Source organism: Felis catus, chromosome X (assembly GCF_018350175.1).
Source record: "Felis catus isolate Fca126 chromosome X, F.catus_Fca126_mat1.0, whole genome shotgun sequence".
Taxonomy (NCBI): Eukaryota; Metazoa; Chordata; class Mammalia; order Carnivora; family Felidae; genus Felis; species Felis catus.
The window spans coordinates 31,998,894-32,017,360 of NC_058386.1; the positions used below are offsets into that span (position 1 = coordinate 31,998,894).

An 18,467-nucleotide genomic window follows, 5' to 3' on the forward strand; every position below is an offset into this window, starting at 1 on the left:
GTTCTTAGATTGGAAGAATAGTGTTAAAAAAAGACCATACTACTAAAGAGATCTACAGATTCAATGCAATCCCTATTAAAATTCCAATGCCATTTTCACAGAAATATAAAAATTCTAAATTATTAAATATTAAAAATCCCCAAATATTTTTTTTTCAATAGGAATGGATCCTGGACAAACTTCTGATACCATTATTCATTTTTAAATGTTTATCTTTACATTAACTACTAAGAAAGCACTTTACAGTAATACAACTTTAGCATTATTTGAAAAGAATAATGTGCTCTCATACTCGAATATGTAAGAAAGAATATCAAGTAGTAACCATCCATGCTACAGAATTGCAAGAAAGACGACAAATCTTTCTTACTAATACCTTTTACCTCTGTCTCCAAATTTTTACCTTACAATGAATAGAGATTAAGTTAGCATCAGGCCTCATAGGGTAGAAATGGGGCCAATACAGTTCTCTATTTTTAATAAAATGGTGTGGGAAGGGCATGTGTTCCTAGATCTTCCTGCATGCTTTCCCTGAGGACCTGCTGACTCCATTTTGTTCTCTCCTTTAAAGGAGGGCCAGGATCACTTCACACTAAGCCTTTTATTGTTCAGGAAAGCAACATTTGAACCCTCAAATAAAATTAGTCTTAAAAGACCGTGAAGAATCACGTTGAAAATGTTAAAGAAATGATTATCCTCACCACACTTTTTATTTCCATGGTTCAGTCTGCATCAATGTAGTTTGCCATATATCTAAATAACAGCGATTCTTTGAACCAAAATTACAGATAGAATGTTTTCACTTAAGGTCCATAAAAAATAAATTCTATGGAGAAATGGCTGTGGGAAATTCTAGAGATGATTGATAAACAGGCAATTGTGAATTAATCTTAAGTAGAAGATTCCCCACTTCTACAGCCATTACCTACTTGCTTGTGTTTAAACATCATTAATGAGATACAAAACTTTCCATTACATAATTAAGGAGAATTCAAACACTCTTAGGAGAGCTAATGCAACTAATTTATAAATAATTGAAGTCAAGATACCTCCTGACACTGGGTCTAAATAAGGATAAAGTAGGAAAGAAAGATGGTACTTGAATGAGAGGATCGTGAATTGTCAAAGAAAAAGGTCATACTCTTTCTGTTTTACAATTTTGTCTGCAACTTCCTGGCCACCAAGAAGTGCTAGAGACATATTTATCAGAGTGATAAAGGCATAACTTTAAAAAAGCACACATGGAATTTTCTCTTCAAAGCACCAACACGAATTTAAAAGGCTTGAAATTCATCAATGGCAATAATGTTGGGTGGAGAGGAAGAGGTATCTCAACAAAGCTGAGAAATGTAAACATTGGGAATATTGCCCTTCCTAATTCTCTGATGGAAATCTGTATCTATTCCTTTGCTCCTGGCCCACCCATCTTCCCTGACTATGTTACTCCCAACTCCTCAAGGGAAGCTGTGGGGAAGTAAGTTCTACTTACATAAATGGGTTAGAAAAAAGCTTAGGGCGGAAAGCCACCACCACAGGGCAAAAGCTCCCGAGGTTAGCTAGCTAGATACTGTAATGGGATCACAAGTAACTTGTTATATCACCTGCAGTAAATTACTTTCCAACTGATGCCAATATACTATTGTACTTTGGTCACAAACTCCCCCTGCCCCCCAGACCCTTTGCTTCTTACACACACAAGTTAACGATTACTATCTGATTGTTTTCTCCACCTTCACCACGTGTGTAAGATCTTGTTTTCTTCACCTTCACCACATGGATACTATCTTGTGAGCTCAATAAATACGGAGACGAAAGGCCTGGTCGGGTCTCTTGTCTTCTCCCGAAAGTTAGCTTCTTTCCTCTTCAGTCCTGTGTCTGCTTTTCTTGCTGGACAAGAGAAAACTCCCAACTCGGTGTCTGCGGTAGGAAGCCATTCAACGGTTTTCCCAAGGCTTAAGAAACGTTGACAGGTAAAGATCTGGTTTTATCTGAATACGTTGTAATGAATCCAATGAAGAAGCGATTTGAGGAGTGCAAAAGTAGAGGTCAAGAAAATGGAAAAAAAAATTGCTCTTATAAGTGGTGCTTCAAATACCTGGGTTCACCTATATAAATATATCTTGTATCTAACAAGTGATGAGCTCCTTACTGGTAACATGCCAAGGCAGGCCAAACTTCTGCCTTTCAAAAATCTTTTAAGCTGTGTACCCGTTTGGTGAGGTTTTTAAAGGACATAGCTCATGTTTACTAAAAATAAAAAACTAACTTCATTCATAATGTCTGTATGATTTATTCTGGGCCTGATGGCCTAGAAGGACGTTTCTCGCCATTCAAAGGACTTTAAAAATGCTTTGCTGGAGGCCTGTGTGGGGTTCCCTAAAAGGCAGAACCTGAGATAAGTGTTTTATTTAGAAGTTTTTCATTCCTTAGAAACTCTTTGGGGAATACAAAATGAGTCAAGAAAGAGAAGAAGGTATAAATGGTGTGTTAGTAAGATAACTACTACCGCAAACAATTGGAGCTTAGACCCACTGGGAACCTCTGGCCTGCCCATCTTTGGTTGAGAGCTGTTTTTTGGTGTACTAACTCTGCTGGGCACTTTAGTCTGCCCACTACACAGACTGATCTGGTTCCCAAAAAAGCCCTGAGGCGGAGAGTATCAAGTGTTTGCAGGAGGTAGCCTTTAATATGTTGAGGTAAATGGCAAAAGTAGAGAGATAGGGAGCTAATAGCTTCAGGTAAGGGTCCCCAGTCAGTTGAAAAAAACGCTAACTTCCATTTCCTGTCCAAAACAGTCTAGATTGTCGTGACAAGAAATCTTTGAAAGTCTCTTCTCTTCTACAAGGTCATTCAGATGCCACTTGTTTCTACATGATTGGGCATATATCTGTAGGCTGAAGATAGAGGCCAGATACAATGTTGTACAGAATGTGTTGTCATTTTTACACCCCATGACAGTCGCACACCCATTTAGGAAATTTGTTGTTCAGTAAGTATACTAGTGACCTCTCATGGGCTTGCTGGAGATTTGCAATGCATGGCAATTCCTGAGTGGCATGCTTACTGCTCAATAGGTCATTGTTCTATATCATGGTCCACTGCTTAATGCAATGTCCCAAAAGCCAGAAGGATGGTTTTCTCCCTTTCTGAATCTCTCAGATGAGAAACTTTCCCAACATTATTGTTATTGTCTATGTAAGTTGATTTTCTATCAGAGTTCGAACTTTAGGGAAAAAAGGTTCTAGCTTTTTCCCCAGAAATGAATCTCCATGGTGATATTAACACATTCAACTCAAATAAAAATACTCTATTATTATTACTACAAATATGGGCTATTTGCAATATCTGTAAACATTTTTCCCTGCAATTTGAAGGTTCTTTTTGGAATCCGCAGACGTTTTTGTAACTGGTTTACTAACCTTTCAGTTGCTACAAATCTGAGTTCTATTTCAGTATTGCTTTATGAGAGGAGAATAGTTAATTATGTTATGACTGGTCTTCCTTTAGTATTTGTGAATCTTATGAAAACCTAAAGTCTGGTGATACTTCTTGCTGACTTAGAATAATTTTGAAACTTTTGAATTATGACATTGAGTACAAATTATAAAACTGAAATCTCTCCTTGTTCACTTTGTACCTGAACTTAAAATAGGACGTTTGATTCCATGACTGTAAAGCAGTTATCAACCTCGGATAAGAAAAGCGAAACCCAGAAAATGGAGTTGTTCTAGGTCACAAAGCTTTCTTACTTGTAAAAAGAGGATGATAATAGAGATTCATAAGTTTATTATAAACTTAAATGTGTAATATATATGAAGCATTGATAAAGTTTTACATAGTTTTTTTAATCTCTAAACTTCTTCTTATTTTTGCTTTCCATTCATCTTAGATGCAAAAAGGAGCTATAAATTTTTCTACAAAGATGTTGTATATACTAGAGGACATTCATTCTCAGTTGTATACTTCATGACATTATTAGAGCCTTATTTGACAACAGTCTTAATGTACTGGACGATGTGTTAAATTGAATCTGAATAATGTACTATTTCAACAGCTGGTTCTGTGAAATGGAGTTTTCTAGATTCTCATTCACATTGTCTGTATTTAAATGCTGCCAAGTGCTTTAATGGAAACAATACTAGATGATGACCTTGCGTTAGTACTATTCAATCATTAGTTGACCTTGGAACATCAGGAATACCATCTTTCTCTGTTTGTGTAGTCTGAGGAACTCTGCAAGTTACCTGTAAAGTGAACTGATAAATTCACAAAGCTTTTATCTCCTAATATTTAATGTTTTGTACCTCTAAACTTTTGTGATTTGTCTTGGTTTCCATATTTGTCAACTCAGGCTGTGCTAACAAAATACCATAGACTGCTTAATCAAGAGAAATTTATTTCTCCTAGTTATGGAGTATGGGGAAGTCCAAGGTCAGGATGCTGACAAGGTAGAGTTGATTTGAGACCTCTTCTCTGGCTTGCAGGCAGCCACCATCTCTCCCCAAGCTCACATGACCTATTTTTTGTACACCTAGATAGCAAGCTTTCTGGTGTCCCTTCCTCTAAGGGCACTAATGAGGTCATGAGGGGCCCATCATGTAACCTTAATTACCTCCCAAAGGCCCCTCTCCAAGTACCATTACATTTTGCATTAGGACTTCAACATAGGAAGTTTAGTGTGACAAATTTACAGTCAGTAACAGTCTTATAATAGGATTTATTCTGGACCCAGTTTATGAACCCCCCCTGCTTATTTTTTTTTTAAATCTTTTTTTTTAACGTTTATTTATTTTTGAGACAGAGAGAGACAGAGCATGAAGGGGGGAGGGTCAGAGAGAGGGAGACACAGAATCTGAAACAGGCTCCAGGCTCTGAGCTGTCAGCACAGAGCCCGACACGGGGCTCGAACTCACGGACCGTGAGATCATGACCTGAGCTGAAGTCGGCCGCTTAACCGACTGAGCCACCCAGGCGCCCCTCCCCCCCCCCCCCCCCCCCGCTTATTTTTAAAATCAGTTTCAATTTAAAACTCAATGGATTCAATAACGACCAGTTTATGATCCGCAGCTCAAGTCACTTGGCCACCGAGTATCTAGGTGCTCTGTCTTTACAAGGGTCCAGTAGCACACCAGGAGCTCATTTGGGGAGTTGTTATATGGGATATAGTATATCTCCAGAACTCTCCAACTCTGCTCTGCAACTTTCCTATTGGGACTTGCCAGTGACTTCACACAGTAGCTTTATCCAACCTGGATACCTCTAGCATAATCAGATGTAAGTCCTGTGACCCAAGGGTTAATGCAACTTGTTCCTCACACTGGACTTGCTGAAGATCCCTCTTTGAAAATGGGCCCCACTCAAAACAGGAGTCATCCCATATATGGATGACAGCAGTGTCCCCAAGTGTTGTATATATGGTAAAGCAACCAACATCTAGTGCTTTGTCCTCAGTAGCTACAGTACCCAGAAGTAGCATTGGCCCATTTCACCATCACTTTGACTGGTCTCATTGGGGAATCTAACTCTGCCAGATTAGAAGTCATAGTTTCCAGAAGGGGAATAAACGAACAGTGACACCTGAAGAATTCCACTGAATTGAAAGCACAACGACCACCTGTCAATTTGGGACTGCTTCCGTCCATGGGAAAGCAGTCCAAGTGACTGACCTGTGTGACGGAATATACTTTGTTGAAGAGCAAGGATGCTACTGTGCAAGAGGAGCAGAAGGGGCTGTAGCTTGCACCTGGGTTTTTCACTGAGGCACTTCTCATTGCTTCCATCCCAAGAATTGCTGTTAATGGGCAATAGTAGCAACATACCAACTGAACAAGAGAAAGATTAACAAGGGCATAGACCCCTTGGAAATGAAGTTTGGTTTATACTACCAGGAAAGCAACCCAGAGAAGACTAAGTACTGGCAGATGTTGATGGAAATATCTAGTTCCAGTCAATGGGAAGATGATGTATGTCTATTACAGCCTCAAGACCAGGTACAAGAGTAATTGTAAAAGTATATCTAGAGATTAGAGCTGACAAGGATTGGATTTTCACCTTCATGGTGCAAGTAGATAGGATGGATACAATTGATTACCCTCACTTTTTCATTTCCCCAGGTTCTTTTGGACCTACATCACTCCATAACCACCACTTAAAGACTTAGCTCCTTAGTGGATGGCCTCATCCGTCATTTTCCTGGCTACATGTCTTAACACTCCCAGCTGTCTCAGACTCTCAGGATAATCCTAGGTTTCTCCATGGTCCCAGAGCAGGAGGCACCACAGCTCAGAACCCCCAGGGCTATACCCCAGAGAAGCTATTGTTCCTCTCACCTGCTTTGTGGTTTATAGGATATCCTGCCCCATGAAATGGGGTTTGATCTTTTTTTTTTTTTTTTTTTTTTTTTCCTGGTGGCTCCGTGGAAGAGCTCAGTAACACAACCTGGAGGCTTTGGAAATTGACGTTGCGTGTGGCAACCTTGTGTAGTGTGAAACAGTAAGCAAGGCTTTGTTAATTTCTAATCATTCTTCTCACATACTCTTCTGTGGTAAAATGACCTTCTATAGCCTCTCAGGGGCTGGCTTATGAGATCAAGCTATCAGCTACGTTTTCTTAAGAAATTGTGACCCGCTTGATAGTACAGTCCATTAGATTTATTTTCCTTTATTTTTCTGTGTGTATTTTCTTTTTGGCCTCAGTTCCTCCCCTGTCACATCACTTGCTTCCCTGGGATTTCACACTCCTCCTACTCCATCCTCAATGAAACATTAGAGTTTAAGCTTTGTTAGAAACTGTTTTCTAAGGAACTTAGATGAGGAGGTTTTAAAAATACTTATTTTTGGTAAAGCGCAAGTGGGGGAGGGGCAGAGAGAGGGGGACAGAGGATCCAAAGCAGGCTCTGCACTGACAGTCTGACAGTAGCAAGCCCAATGTGGGGCTCCATTTCACAAAACTGCAATATCATGACCTGAGCGAAGTCAGGTGCTCAACCAAATGAGCCACGCAGTTGCTCCTGAGCTGAGGATGTTGGATGGCTCAGGGCATGCATGCAGTGGGTGGTATATAAGAGGGAATCCTTGGAAGATGAGGGAGACTTCTTGTCATAAACAGGAAGAGGAAGCCCATTATAAGGGAAATCATAGAGAGAAATGAGGCGATAGTGAGATGCATGAAACAGAAAAGAACAGAAACATGAACATCATGGAGGAGGGAAATTACCAGATTTAAGCATTGTTTCCCTTGAGGTTTTTCTTAGGGACATCTGAAGGGTAATGAATTTGAAATAGGAAATGAAGAGTCTTGTTGCCAGAACAAACATGAATTCTCTGAAGAGCGCAGCCTGTCAGGAATCTGTCCTCCTTCTTGCCCTTGAAGATTTTTTGTAAAAGAATTCCATGCAGATATTAGGATCAACACTGTTACATATTGAGATAAAGCAGATATGGGCATGGCTTGGCTATTGACTTGTAAAGTCACCAAGAAGCAAAAACTATCAAGGAAGTCAAAGAATAGTAAAAGCATTGTGCAAATGGTCTTGTGACCTTGGCTCCTTTAGGGGTTTTCTCTACATGTCTGGATCCTGGTGTAGGGACAACATATATACTAATGTCCAAAGTTTTCTTTAGGGCCAAATAAAGTTAAAGTTCTCTGGTGCTAGAATATAAATATAAATACAAATATTCTGTGCCAGTGATTTTTTTATTAATATTTTATATCTTTATTTTTGAGAGACCGAGAGACAGAGTGTGAGTGGGGGAGGGGCAGAGAGGGAGAGGGAGACCCAGAATCTGAAGCAGGCTCCAGGCTCTGAGCTGTCAGCACAGAGCCCCACATGGGGCTTGAATCCTCGAACTGCAAGATCCTGACCTGAGCCAAAGTCAGATGCCCAACCAAGTGAGCCACCCAGGCACCCCTGTGCCAGTGATTCTTAAACGTTAGTATGTACCTAAATCATATATATTCTATTCTTTTAGCACGAGGAGTGGAGAGAGGCAGAGAGAATCTCAGACTTCACACTTGGTGCACAGCTGGATGGGGGCTCAGTCCCACAACCCTTAAATTATGACCTGAGCTAAAATCAAGAGTCAGATGCTTAACCAACTGAGCCACCCAGGCCCCTCTGAATCATACATTTATTTAAACATAGGTTGCTGGGTCCCATATCCAGAGTGTCTAATTCAGTAGTTCTCAGTGATGCTGAGATGTGAAATTTTATAATGTTTCTAGGAGATTTTTCTTTTGCCCAACTGGGGACCAAACATAGGAGTAATATGTAGTCTGAATCTAAGACCTTCTAAGATTTCGGGTTACAAGGAAAAAAGTAAGGAATTGTGTTACTGAACATCCATGGGAGACTGTCAGAAGAACAAATGTGAAGTTTAGAACCAAGATCATTCTAGAGAGATCTACAATGGCATGCTAAAAATCATTTCCCCCTTAGTTTCTTTGAACATTTGAAAATTAAATCTTTAAATGGATGTTTCATAAATAGCTAGCAGTTGCATTAAGGTTGTCTGTAAAAGGTCCATCCTACAGCAATTTTTTCTGCTACCTAGGCATAAAGTAAATCTTTCTGGAAAACTATCTGGGTGGATGAGCTGAGATAACTTTTTTTAAAGCAGCTTCATTGAGTATAATTGGTGTATAAAACTAATACATACGGGGCGCCTGGGTAGCTCAGTCGGTTAAGCAGCTGACTTCAGCTCAGGTCATGATCTCACTGCCCATGAGTTCGAGCCCCGCATCAGGCTCTGTGCTGACAGCTTGGAGCCTGTAGCCTGTTTCAGATTCTGTGTCTCCCTCTCTCTGACCCTCCCCCATTCATGCTCTCTCTCTCTCTGTCTCAAAAATAAATAAACGTTAAAAAAAATATTAAAAAAAAAAACTAATACATACAAGTTGATAAGTTTGGAGATGTGAATATACCTTGAAATTACCACCACAAAGTAATAGACAAATTTATCTATTGACTTCCTTCAGTTCCATGGAGAGGAAAGAGATGCTGAAGTGTGTATGTACCTCTTTTTTTTTTTTTTCCATAAGACAACTCTGATGCCCTCAAGCATTTCTCTGAATATCTTTTGTGAGAAATCAAAGAGGCATTGAAAAATTGCTGTTTGGAATTTATCAAAGTAATAACAGCTGTATTGTAGGATAGAATTTGTCTTAAAATATAGATTACATAGGTTCTGAGATAGTTCTTCAGTGTTTCAAGGGTGTTAGGTAAAAATGGACTAGACCGCTGGTGTGTACCTTGACTGCACATTAGAGCTCTTAAAAACTCCAAAAGCTTGGGGGTGTCTGGATGGATCAGTTGGTAGAGCATCTGACTCTTGATCTCAGGGTTGTAAGTTCAAGCCCCACATTGGGCATGAAGTGGACTTAAAAAACAAACTCAGGGTGCCTGGATAGCTCAGTTGGCTTAGTGTCTGACTCTTGATTTCAGCTTAGGTCATGATCTTACCGTTCTTGAGATCAAGCCCCATGTCAAGCTCCATGCTTGGGATTCTCCCTCTCCCTATCTCTACCCCTCTCCAGCTTGTTCTCTCTTCCTCTACCTCCTACCCCCACCCCAAGATAAATAAATTTTGGGTGGGGGGGAACCCTCCAAACTCCTGACCTCATTCCAAATCCGTTAAATCAGTCTGGGGATGAAACTCCAACATCAAGGTTTTTTAAGGTCCTGGGTGATTCCTATGAGCAGACAGATTGAGAATCACTTACCTAAAAAGAAAACAGGTCAGTCATCTCCCTGAAAATGTTAGTCTATTTCTAGCAGGACCAGAGTGGCATTTTCCACAAAGTAAGATAATCTTTGACTCTTTTTGAAGACAAAATTGGTGTTTTCTTAAAACAGCTTCACTAAATTTGTTGAGACACTTGAAAAACGCTGAGAATATATTTTCATAATGTCTCATAGGGAGTGGAAAGATGTTTAAGAAATAGAGACTGGGAAGTGCTGAGGCTCTGTGCTGAGGCTTATAGGCCTTCCTCTGGATTGAGGAATAAAATAAATACTAGAAGGAAAGTCATGACAAAGAGGTCAGTGGAGCTCTGGAGGAACAGGTAGGCCCTTGAACAAACTGTCTAGTTAGGAGTGAATGGTTGTACAGCAAATGGCCACAATATTGGGGCATTGTTAAGTTGCATAGCAACCCCTTTGAAATGGAGTCCTCAGTACCCACTGCCAAACCCCTAATTCAAGGCACCTTCCATTGCTTGGGCCTTGGGACTGAACAAGCACTTTTTCACAGTAGCCTAAAGACCTCCAGTACAAGTGATGCCTGTTGATGCTCTTACCTTCTTGTGCTCCACATCCAAATTCCTTGGTATGGATAAGTCCCGTTGAAACCTCTTGGATGTCTATTTTCTAGAGCAAGAGAATGCATCTTTTATTTAACCAAGAGTTTGTAATGATGAATAAACCTATGATGTATGGAGGTACTGTGACAATTCTCTAAAGCCAGGCAAAATCAAAATACAACCATTCTCATTTTGTCTTTGCAACCCCTCTGCTTTCCAAAGAAAATAGATCTGAAGTCAGTTATTGGCTGGGTGGTATATGAGAAAGTTCTTGAGTAAAAGGACAGATTCAAACATCTCAAGCCAAAAGTTGGATTTAAATATAAAAGCCAGCAGTGCCTGGGTGGGTCAGTCAATTGAGCATCCAGATTCAACTAGGGTCACGATCTCCTGGTTTGTGGCTTTGAGCCCTGTGTCAGGCTCACTATTGTCAGCTCAGAGCCTGCTTCAGATCCTCTGTCCCCCACCCCTGCAGCCACCCCTCTTTCTTGCATTCTCTCTCTCTCAAAAATTAAGATTTACAAAAAATAAAAACCAAAAAATGAAGGATGGGAAAGGAGGGCTGGTGTTGAGAGGTCCAAGATGGCACATGGCTGAGGCCGGGGTGTCTGGTAAGGCTGCATAGAGGGAACCATGGGGCCATGGGGTTGGTAATATGGCTGGCTTCCAGACAGGAATGTTGTGTCAGAAAAAAAGTTGTTTACAAGTATAAAGGAAAGGACATGATTGCTATTCTAAGTAGTGTTGTCCTCTTCCTTCTTCATAGCAGCCCTGATTTCCTAAAGGACTTGATCAGTTATTAATATTTGGGGGGGGGTTAATCTTCAAATGTTGGCTCTGTAAAGATTATACGCATGGCCATGCCTATCTTAAATTAAAGGAAAAGCTTTATCTGTTTGAAAGCAATTGTGGTTGCCAACATCCAGTATAAATGAATTTTGAAAGGAAAATGAGATTTTTCCCAAATATCCACTAAATTTCTCATCCCTTTAGGAAGTTAGATGTGTTAATTTTTAAAACTACATTTAAAGAAGACTGCTCTTCTCAAGATCACATGTGGAAAATAGAGCCAAAAGAAGAGTGTAACCATAAGAAAAGCATCAGGTCAATTAAAATCTATACTATGTGAAGGACAAGAATAAATCACTTCTAAGTTATATTTGCAGTAAGTAGAATAAGGGAAAAGATGGGCTGATGTCATGTTAATAGATAACAGAAAGGAAAGACCTCATTCATGATATTTTGGGGTACCCCCCCATCAGGTAGAGTGATTATTAAAAAGAACAAACATATGAATTAAAAAGAAATTCCAGGTTGCAAGTTGGTGAAGTGTTTCAGGGAGAACAGTTCCCGGTTGAGAAGAAATATGTTTTTGGAGTACTTGATGGATGTTTCCATATATGGTTTCTTTGATGCAAAGTGAAATCTGGGTGTACAGCCTGCCTGTTCCTCTCCCAGTGTTCTGCCAAGTTGTCAGATTAAAACTGCACCTAAAGACTTGAAAGTATGAGAACTGTCCAAAAAATCAAATTTATAAAAGATTTTGCACTATAGAGTAATATATAATGAGGTTATCAAAGTTTGAATATTCTCCGAAGAATCCAGAAGACATGGAAATTTGCCATCAGATTAGATATGTACACCTACATTTCCAGTTTTCAGATTGGAAAGGAGAAAAAATGACATGATCTATAGTCTTGGGAGAGTAGTATCATTAGAAAGTCAGCCATTATTATAGATAAATAAAAGAATTTTTAAATACTATATTTTAACTTTTCTAATATTCTATTTTAGCTTTTCTAATATTCTACTTTTTAAAAAAGTCTTTGTTTTTGAAAGAGCTCATACGAGGGAGGGGCAGAGAGAGAATCTCAAGCAGGCTCCACACAGTCCCCACAGACCTGATGTGGGGCTGGAACTTCAGAACCGTGAGATCGTGACCTGAGCAGAAATCAAAAGTTGGGCACTTAACCAACAGAGCCACCTAGGTACCCCTTTAATATTCTACTTTTTTTTTTTAATTTTTAATGTTTATTTTTGAGAGAGACAGGCAGACAGGGACAGAGGATCCGAAGTAGGCTCTGCACTGTCAATGCAGAGCCCCAAATGGGGCTTGAACCCACCAACCATGCGATCACAACCTGAGCCAAACTCAGATCCCCAACTGGCTAAGTCACCCAGGTGCTCCAATATTATACTTTTTTTTTTTTTAATTTTTTTTCAACGTTTATTTATTTTTGGGACAGAGAGAGACAGAGCATGAACGGGGGAGGGGCAGAGAGAGAGGGAGACACAGAATCAGAAACAGGCTCCAGGCTCTGAGCCATCAGCCCAGAGCCCGACGCGGGGCTCGAACTCACAGACCGCGAGATAGTGACCTGGCTGAAGTCGGACGCTTAACCGACTGCGCCACCCAGGCGCCCCTCCAATATTATACTTTTTAAAGAGAGCCCTAATCACATGGATCTTGAATAGATGCACTAAGAATAAATTACGAAAAGCCAAATTTATTTTTTTTTTTTGGAAGATCAACTAGACCCATGAAATACAGAATATAGATCTGGATTTCAAGAAAGTATTAGAATATACTATTCTCCTAGGGGAAAAAAGAAAAGTAAAGCTAAAGGTAAATTATCCCATGTTCCAGGGATTTTTTTATGTGGTTGGTTTATCATGGCTTAAATGCTGCTTATAAATGATGTGGCATAGCTGCAGTAGAAATCCACTCTGGGGGCATTTGTACAGGCCACTGTCTTCAACACTACCCTCTTCCTGTCAGTAGTTGGGGTGAAATCTTGAAAGGTTTCTTACTTCCCTGTACCTGTCAAAATAACTGGTATGAAGTAGACTATGTTCAGTGGCAGAATGGAAGTTCAGAAACATTCTTAGTAGTTGGAAAGGTGAAATGGATCTACATATGCTCCTATTTTTGCTTTTGTTTTAAAGTACTCTCTCTGCCCAGTGTGGGGCTTGAACTTAGGATCCCAAGATCAAGGGTCTCATGCCTCACCAACTGAGCCAGGCAGGCAGGCACGCCTCATATTTTTGTTTTTATAGTGCTACAGGGAAATAGTTTGCCCTTGAGGTCAGAACTGATTAAGGATAGAATGAATGATAGATTAATGATAGTGAGTTCTTTGGCATTTGTTGGGGGTATAATTTGGTTAAAGCCAGAAAGTGGTTATAAGAAAAATCAAGAACTAACAACATGTCTTAACTAGAAGGCTTGAAGGTATCTTCTGATTCCGAGAATGTTAAATATTTCTGAAGTGCCTACCACGAGTAAATCATTATTTCCAGCCTAGAAGTGGATTCAAAGGAGCATAGAGCCTTGGCCTTTAAACGTCTCACAATGAGGCTGTTCCATCAGCATACACTTGCAAAGACATCCAGCATGTGAGCACAGCTCAACATGTCCGCCTTCACCAGCCTGGTCCCAGTTCCTCTCTGGTTTGAATGCCTGTTCCTGAACAGAGCTCTCCACTTCTTCTCTGTCCCCTTCAGTCTGATCTCAATAAGGCGGTTTCTGTGCTATTTTTCAAACATGCTGGGCAAGCCCCCGATTCAGGACCCTTTCTTCTGCTGTTTACCTGAAGTGTTCTGTGAGATACCTGCATGGCTGCTTGATCGCTTCCTTCAGGTTTTGACCAAAAGTCCCATCTCAGTGAGGCCTTTCTTGGCCACCCGAACTCTCCATACTGACACTTAATACCCGTCTTGAATGTTTTCTCTTTAGCACTTAACACTACTTAATCTACTGCATACACTATTTTAAATTCTTGTTTGTGTGCACCCCCAGCAGCATGTAAGTGGTTTTTATCTGTATTGTTTCCTGCTGTCTTCCCAGTGTTTAGAACAGTGCCTGGCACAGAATTAATGTTCTAAACACTGATAAAATGATAAAAGTCCATCATGGGACCAGCCATGTTTATTAAGCATTCACTTGGGGCCTGGCACAGAGCTAAGCACTTGGCATGCTAACGTGGCCCTGGGTCCTCATGACAACTGAGTTGCAGGTAACAGGTGAGGAAACCAAGGTTCAGAGAAGCCAGGTAACTTGTTCAGGGTCTCAGAACTGGTCAGTGCTGGGCCAAGATAATGTTTAAAGACCTATAGCCCTACCATTGTCCAGTTTATTCAGTCAAAAGTGTGTCCCACCTTACACTTCTCATTGTCCTCAGCTTAATCAGAGGATTGGGGCACATATCTTCCAGGAAGAAGAGGCTGTTGACCATGATTCTTTTTACTTGGAAAGACTGAAGGCATTTCCCAGTATAGATTAAGTAGATCTTACCTGATGCTGCATCTCCGGGAGGTGAGGACCTTTGGGTTGCCATGGTAATGGAGAGCAGGTGCTTGTAAACTCATTTCCTGTGTAGTGATGATCTCTTCTTAGTTTTAGCTGGGAAGAAATCTGGTAACTTGTTATGATGTGTCTGTCACCAGTGCTGCTGTTTCTATTTAGACCTATATCTGTTTGGGTTTTTTTCTTCACTTTTTTACTTAGAAACTTAACCACATTACAGACATTTAGGGGGGGGAAATTTGTAATCCTTCAACCCAAGACCACCTCATACTATACTTGTTTTTATTATTGACCTATAATTCATGTGCCCTAAAACTTACATTTTAAAGTATACAAATGAGCAATTGTTCTACATTCAAAGAATTTCTACAAGGTTCTGCAAGCATGACCAATATCTAATTCCAGAATGTTTTCCCTATCCCAATGAGAGAGACTGTGCTCATCAGCACCAACTTCCCAGTCCCCACTCCTCACAGCCCCTGGCAGCCGTGAATCTACTTTCTGTGTCTATACATTTGTCTATTCTGGATATTTCACGTAGATGGAATCCTACAATATGTGGTATTTTGTGACCAGCTTCCTTCGTTTAGCATAATGTTGTAAAGGTTCATTTATGTTTTAGCATGTGTCAGTACTTCCTTGCTTTTAAATGTCAAATAATATTCCCTTATATAGGTGGGCCACACTTATTTATTCCTCAGTTGATAGCATTTGGGTTCATTCTGTTGTTCATTCTGTTGCTTATTTTTTATCTTTATATTTTTTTAATTTTTAAAATTTGTTTTTGAGAGACAAAAACAGTGTGCACAGGGGAGGGGCTGGGAAAGAGAATCCCAAGAAGGCTCTGCACTGTCAGCACAGAGCCCAATACGGGGCTCAGACTCTGAAAACTGAGATCATGACCTGAGCCATATCAAGAGTCAGATGCTTAACCGACTTGAGCCACCCAGATGCCCCTATTTATTTTTTTAGAAAGTAATTCTGACTCCACCATCTATTAGCACTTTGGCATTGAGACAAAATCTCTTCAACTCTTGATACTAAAATCCTTTTTTAGGAGTTTTTCTTTTTAACTTTTTCAAATTTTTTTTTAAGGATTAAGTGAAATAAATCATGCAAGCAGTTTGGTGGGTTGTATATTTCTAGCAATAGTTGTGTCCCCCTATAGATGGTCTTCACTGTCATTATGTGCCCTGCCACCCAACAAATACCAGCTCTCTTCTGGATACATTTAACTTCTTTAATTTTCAGAAAGTAATACATAACGAATAGAAGGACAACACTGGTATATGAAAGCTGAAACTCTCCCCATGACTTTGGCTTACCTGAATGCCAGTGTCTTCTAAAACCTCTCTGCATTGTTAGTGTTGAGGACACAGGCCATCTCTGTCTCAAAGCCAAAGCACTGCCTAAAGTTCGTGGTCTAGTCTCAACCTACCTACTCTAAATTCAGAATCCCCATTCCCTAGAATTTATTTACATATACAGGTCCTCATGTTCTCTACTCTCTGTTCAATCTCTTCAAAAGCTCTGAAAACTAGCATCTCAGTTCTGTCCCTTATTAGCTGTATGAAATTCAAGGTCTTTGTTTACTCCTCTTTAAAATACAGATGATAACAGGTGTAAGTTCATAGTTGTTAGGGTTGAATGAGATAATGCACAAAAGTGTTGTACAGCATAGCTGACAAACGGACTGTTGAAGGAACGAACACCTCACGTGAGGCCTCAAGAGACTGCAAGAAAGATCCTAACTGCCTTCTCTCACTATTCACCCTTGTTTTCCTTTGCTTACAGACTATTTCGCCCATTTTTTTTAATAGAAAGGGAATAATTTCTTGTGAAGTCCTTAACCCATTCTCCAATTTTTAGTCTCTAGTTATTTCTTGTACTCACACCCTATTTGGCATCTTACTTGATACTATTTGATATTTTTCTGTAAGCTTAGTCTTATATTAAAATCTAATCCTGGGATACCTGGGTGGCTCAGTCAGTTGAGTGTCCAACTTGGGCTCAGGTCATGATCTCACAGTTCATGGGTTCGAGCCGTGCACTGGGTTCCGTGCTGAAGGTGGGGACCCTGCTCGGCATTCTCTCTCTCTTCTCTCTGCCCCTTCCCTACTCACACATGCACTCTCTCTAAACTTTTTTATAAATTAAATTTTTTTTCAACGTTTTTTATTTATTTTTGGGACAGAGAGAGACAGAGCATGAATGGGGGAGGGGCAGAGAGAGAGGGAGACACAGAATCAGAAACAGGCTCCAGGCTCCGAGCCATCAGCCCAGAGCCTGACGCGGGGCTCGAACTCACGGACCGCGAGATCGTGACCTGGCTGAAGTCAGACGCTCAACCGACTGCGCCACCCAGGCGCCCCTCTAAACTTTTTTAAAAAGAGAAAATCTATTCCTGTCATTCTTACTTAGCCAGTCACTTACTGAATATTTAGCTTCTGATTGTCTTACTTTGGTAAATGTTTTTGTGATGAACAACCTTGTAGCTAAAATCTGTGCACATTCGTTATTATCTACTGAGATGAAATTGTCAGTCTAAATTTCTTAATCAAATGGCAAATATATTTTTAAGTCTTTTGACAATGCGTTGAATTGCCTTGCAGAGAATTTGTAGCAATGATCAACAAATAAGACATTGTAACATCTCTCTCGTTCATCACCCACGGAAAGGGAGCAATGAAATACTTGCTATTTTTATAGGCAAATGTAATCAAATTGTAATACTATTCTGTGCTTAATATTGAACATACCTTCGTATACTGATTGAGTATTTGCATTTATTCTGTCACAAGTTGTCTATACATTTTTAATACCATGTTTTGACTGGGATATTTTCTCTATCCCCCCTTTTTTTTTTCTGGATGTTAAAGATCATGAATACTGAACTCTTTGCTGAATATCCTGCTGGCTTCTCTAGAAGCATCAGAGAATCAATATGCTGGGGATTGATTGGCTGCCTTCATTCTAGGGATTATAAATAAGTTGTTGACAGGACAGGGTAGGGTATGTGTGAAGCACTTGCTGGTCAATAACTTTACATCTGGAAAGAAAAGGCTTATTAACAGAAAGATAACATCTAATTTCAAGTAGAATTTTGATAGTGAATTTTGAATTCATTCTCTTCTACTAAAACTCCTGAACACCTTATAGGTTGCCATCCATTGTCCTTGGCATTAGTTACCTATAAGGAAAAGGTCACTTTTTTGAAGCTTCCTTTTGAACCTTCCATTTTTGAAGCTTAGTTCTAATAGATGGTTATAGTCCTCAGCGCTCACATACTTCCTGCTCTGTGTCCTGCCCCACTTTACTCATACTCCTCTGCCTTGGGTTGCATCCTCACAGGATTTTTATGATCTTGAACTCAATGCTACATCCAGACTATAACTTTGTAAGAGTATTGCCATTTAAACCATTCAGCAAATATTTATTGGTCCCCTGCTGTATTCCAGTATCTGTATTATTCCCTATACATACCATCTATTTCTTTCCACAGAGCCATCCACAAGATAGTACTTTAACCCAAAGGATATTGGTTTCAACAATTAAGGCAGGCTGGTAAAAGAGATACTCAGAAGAGGGACACAGAAGAGGGTAAACTTTTTACAATTATTTTGTAAACCTCCCTAATTGGCATTACTCTATTTCACAATGGATTTCACAGCCCCTGATGCTCTGTCTTTTTGAGCTGGAAGCCATGATGTCTATGATCAGTGACAGAGGAGGCAAATGAAATGATCATTTCTAATGTCAAAGAGGATCATGCCACTCCAAAACAAACAGATTCAAAACATTCAAATGGCATTTGTTTAAACTATAATGTTTGCCTCATGTACAAAAAAAGGCAGTTGTTGCC

General features: G+C 39.9%; 1 pseudogene; it reads left to right on the plus strand.

Moving 5' to 3' along the window:
• The first annotated feature begins 1,555 nt into the window (after positions 1–1,555).
• LOC123383471 overlaps positions 1,556–18,467 on the plus strand; it is an 87,955-nt pseudogene continuing 71,043 nt past the window's right edge.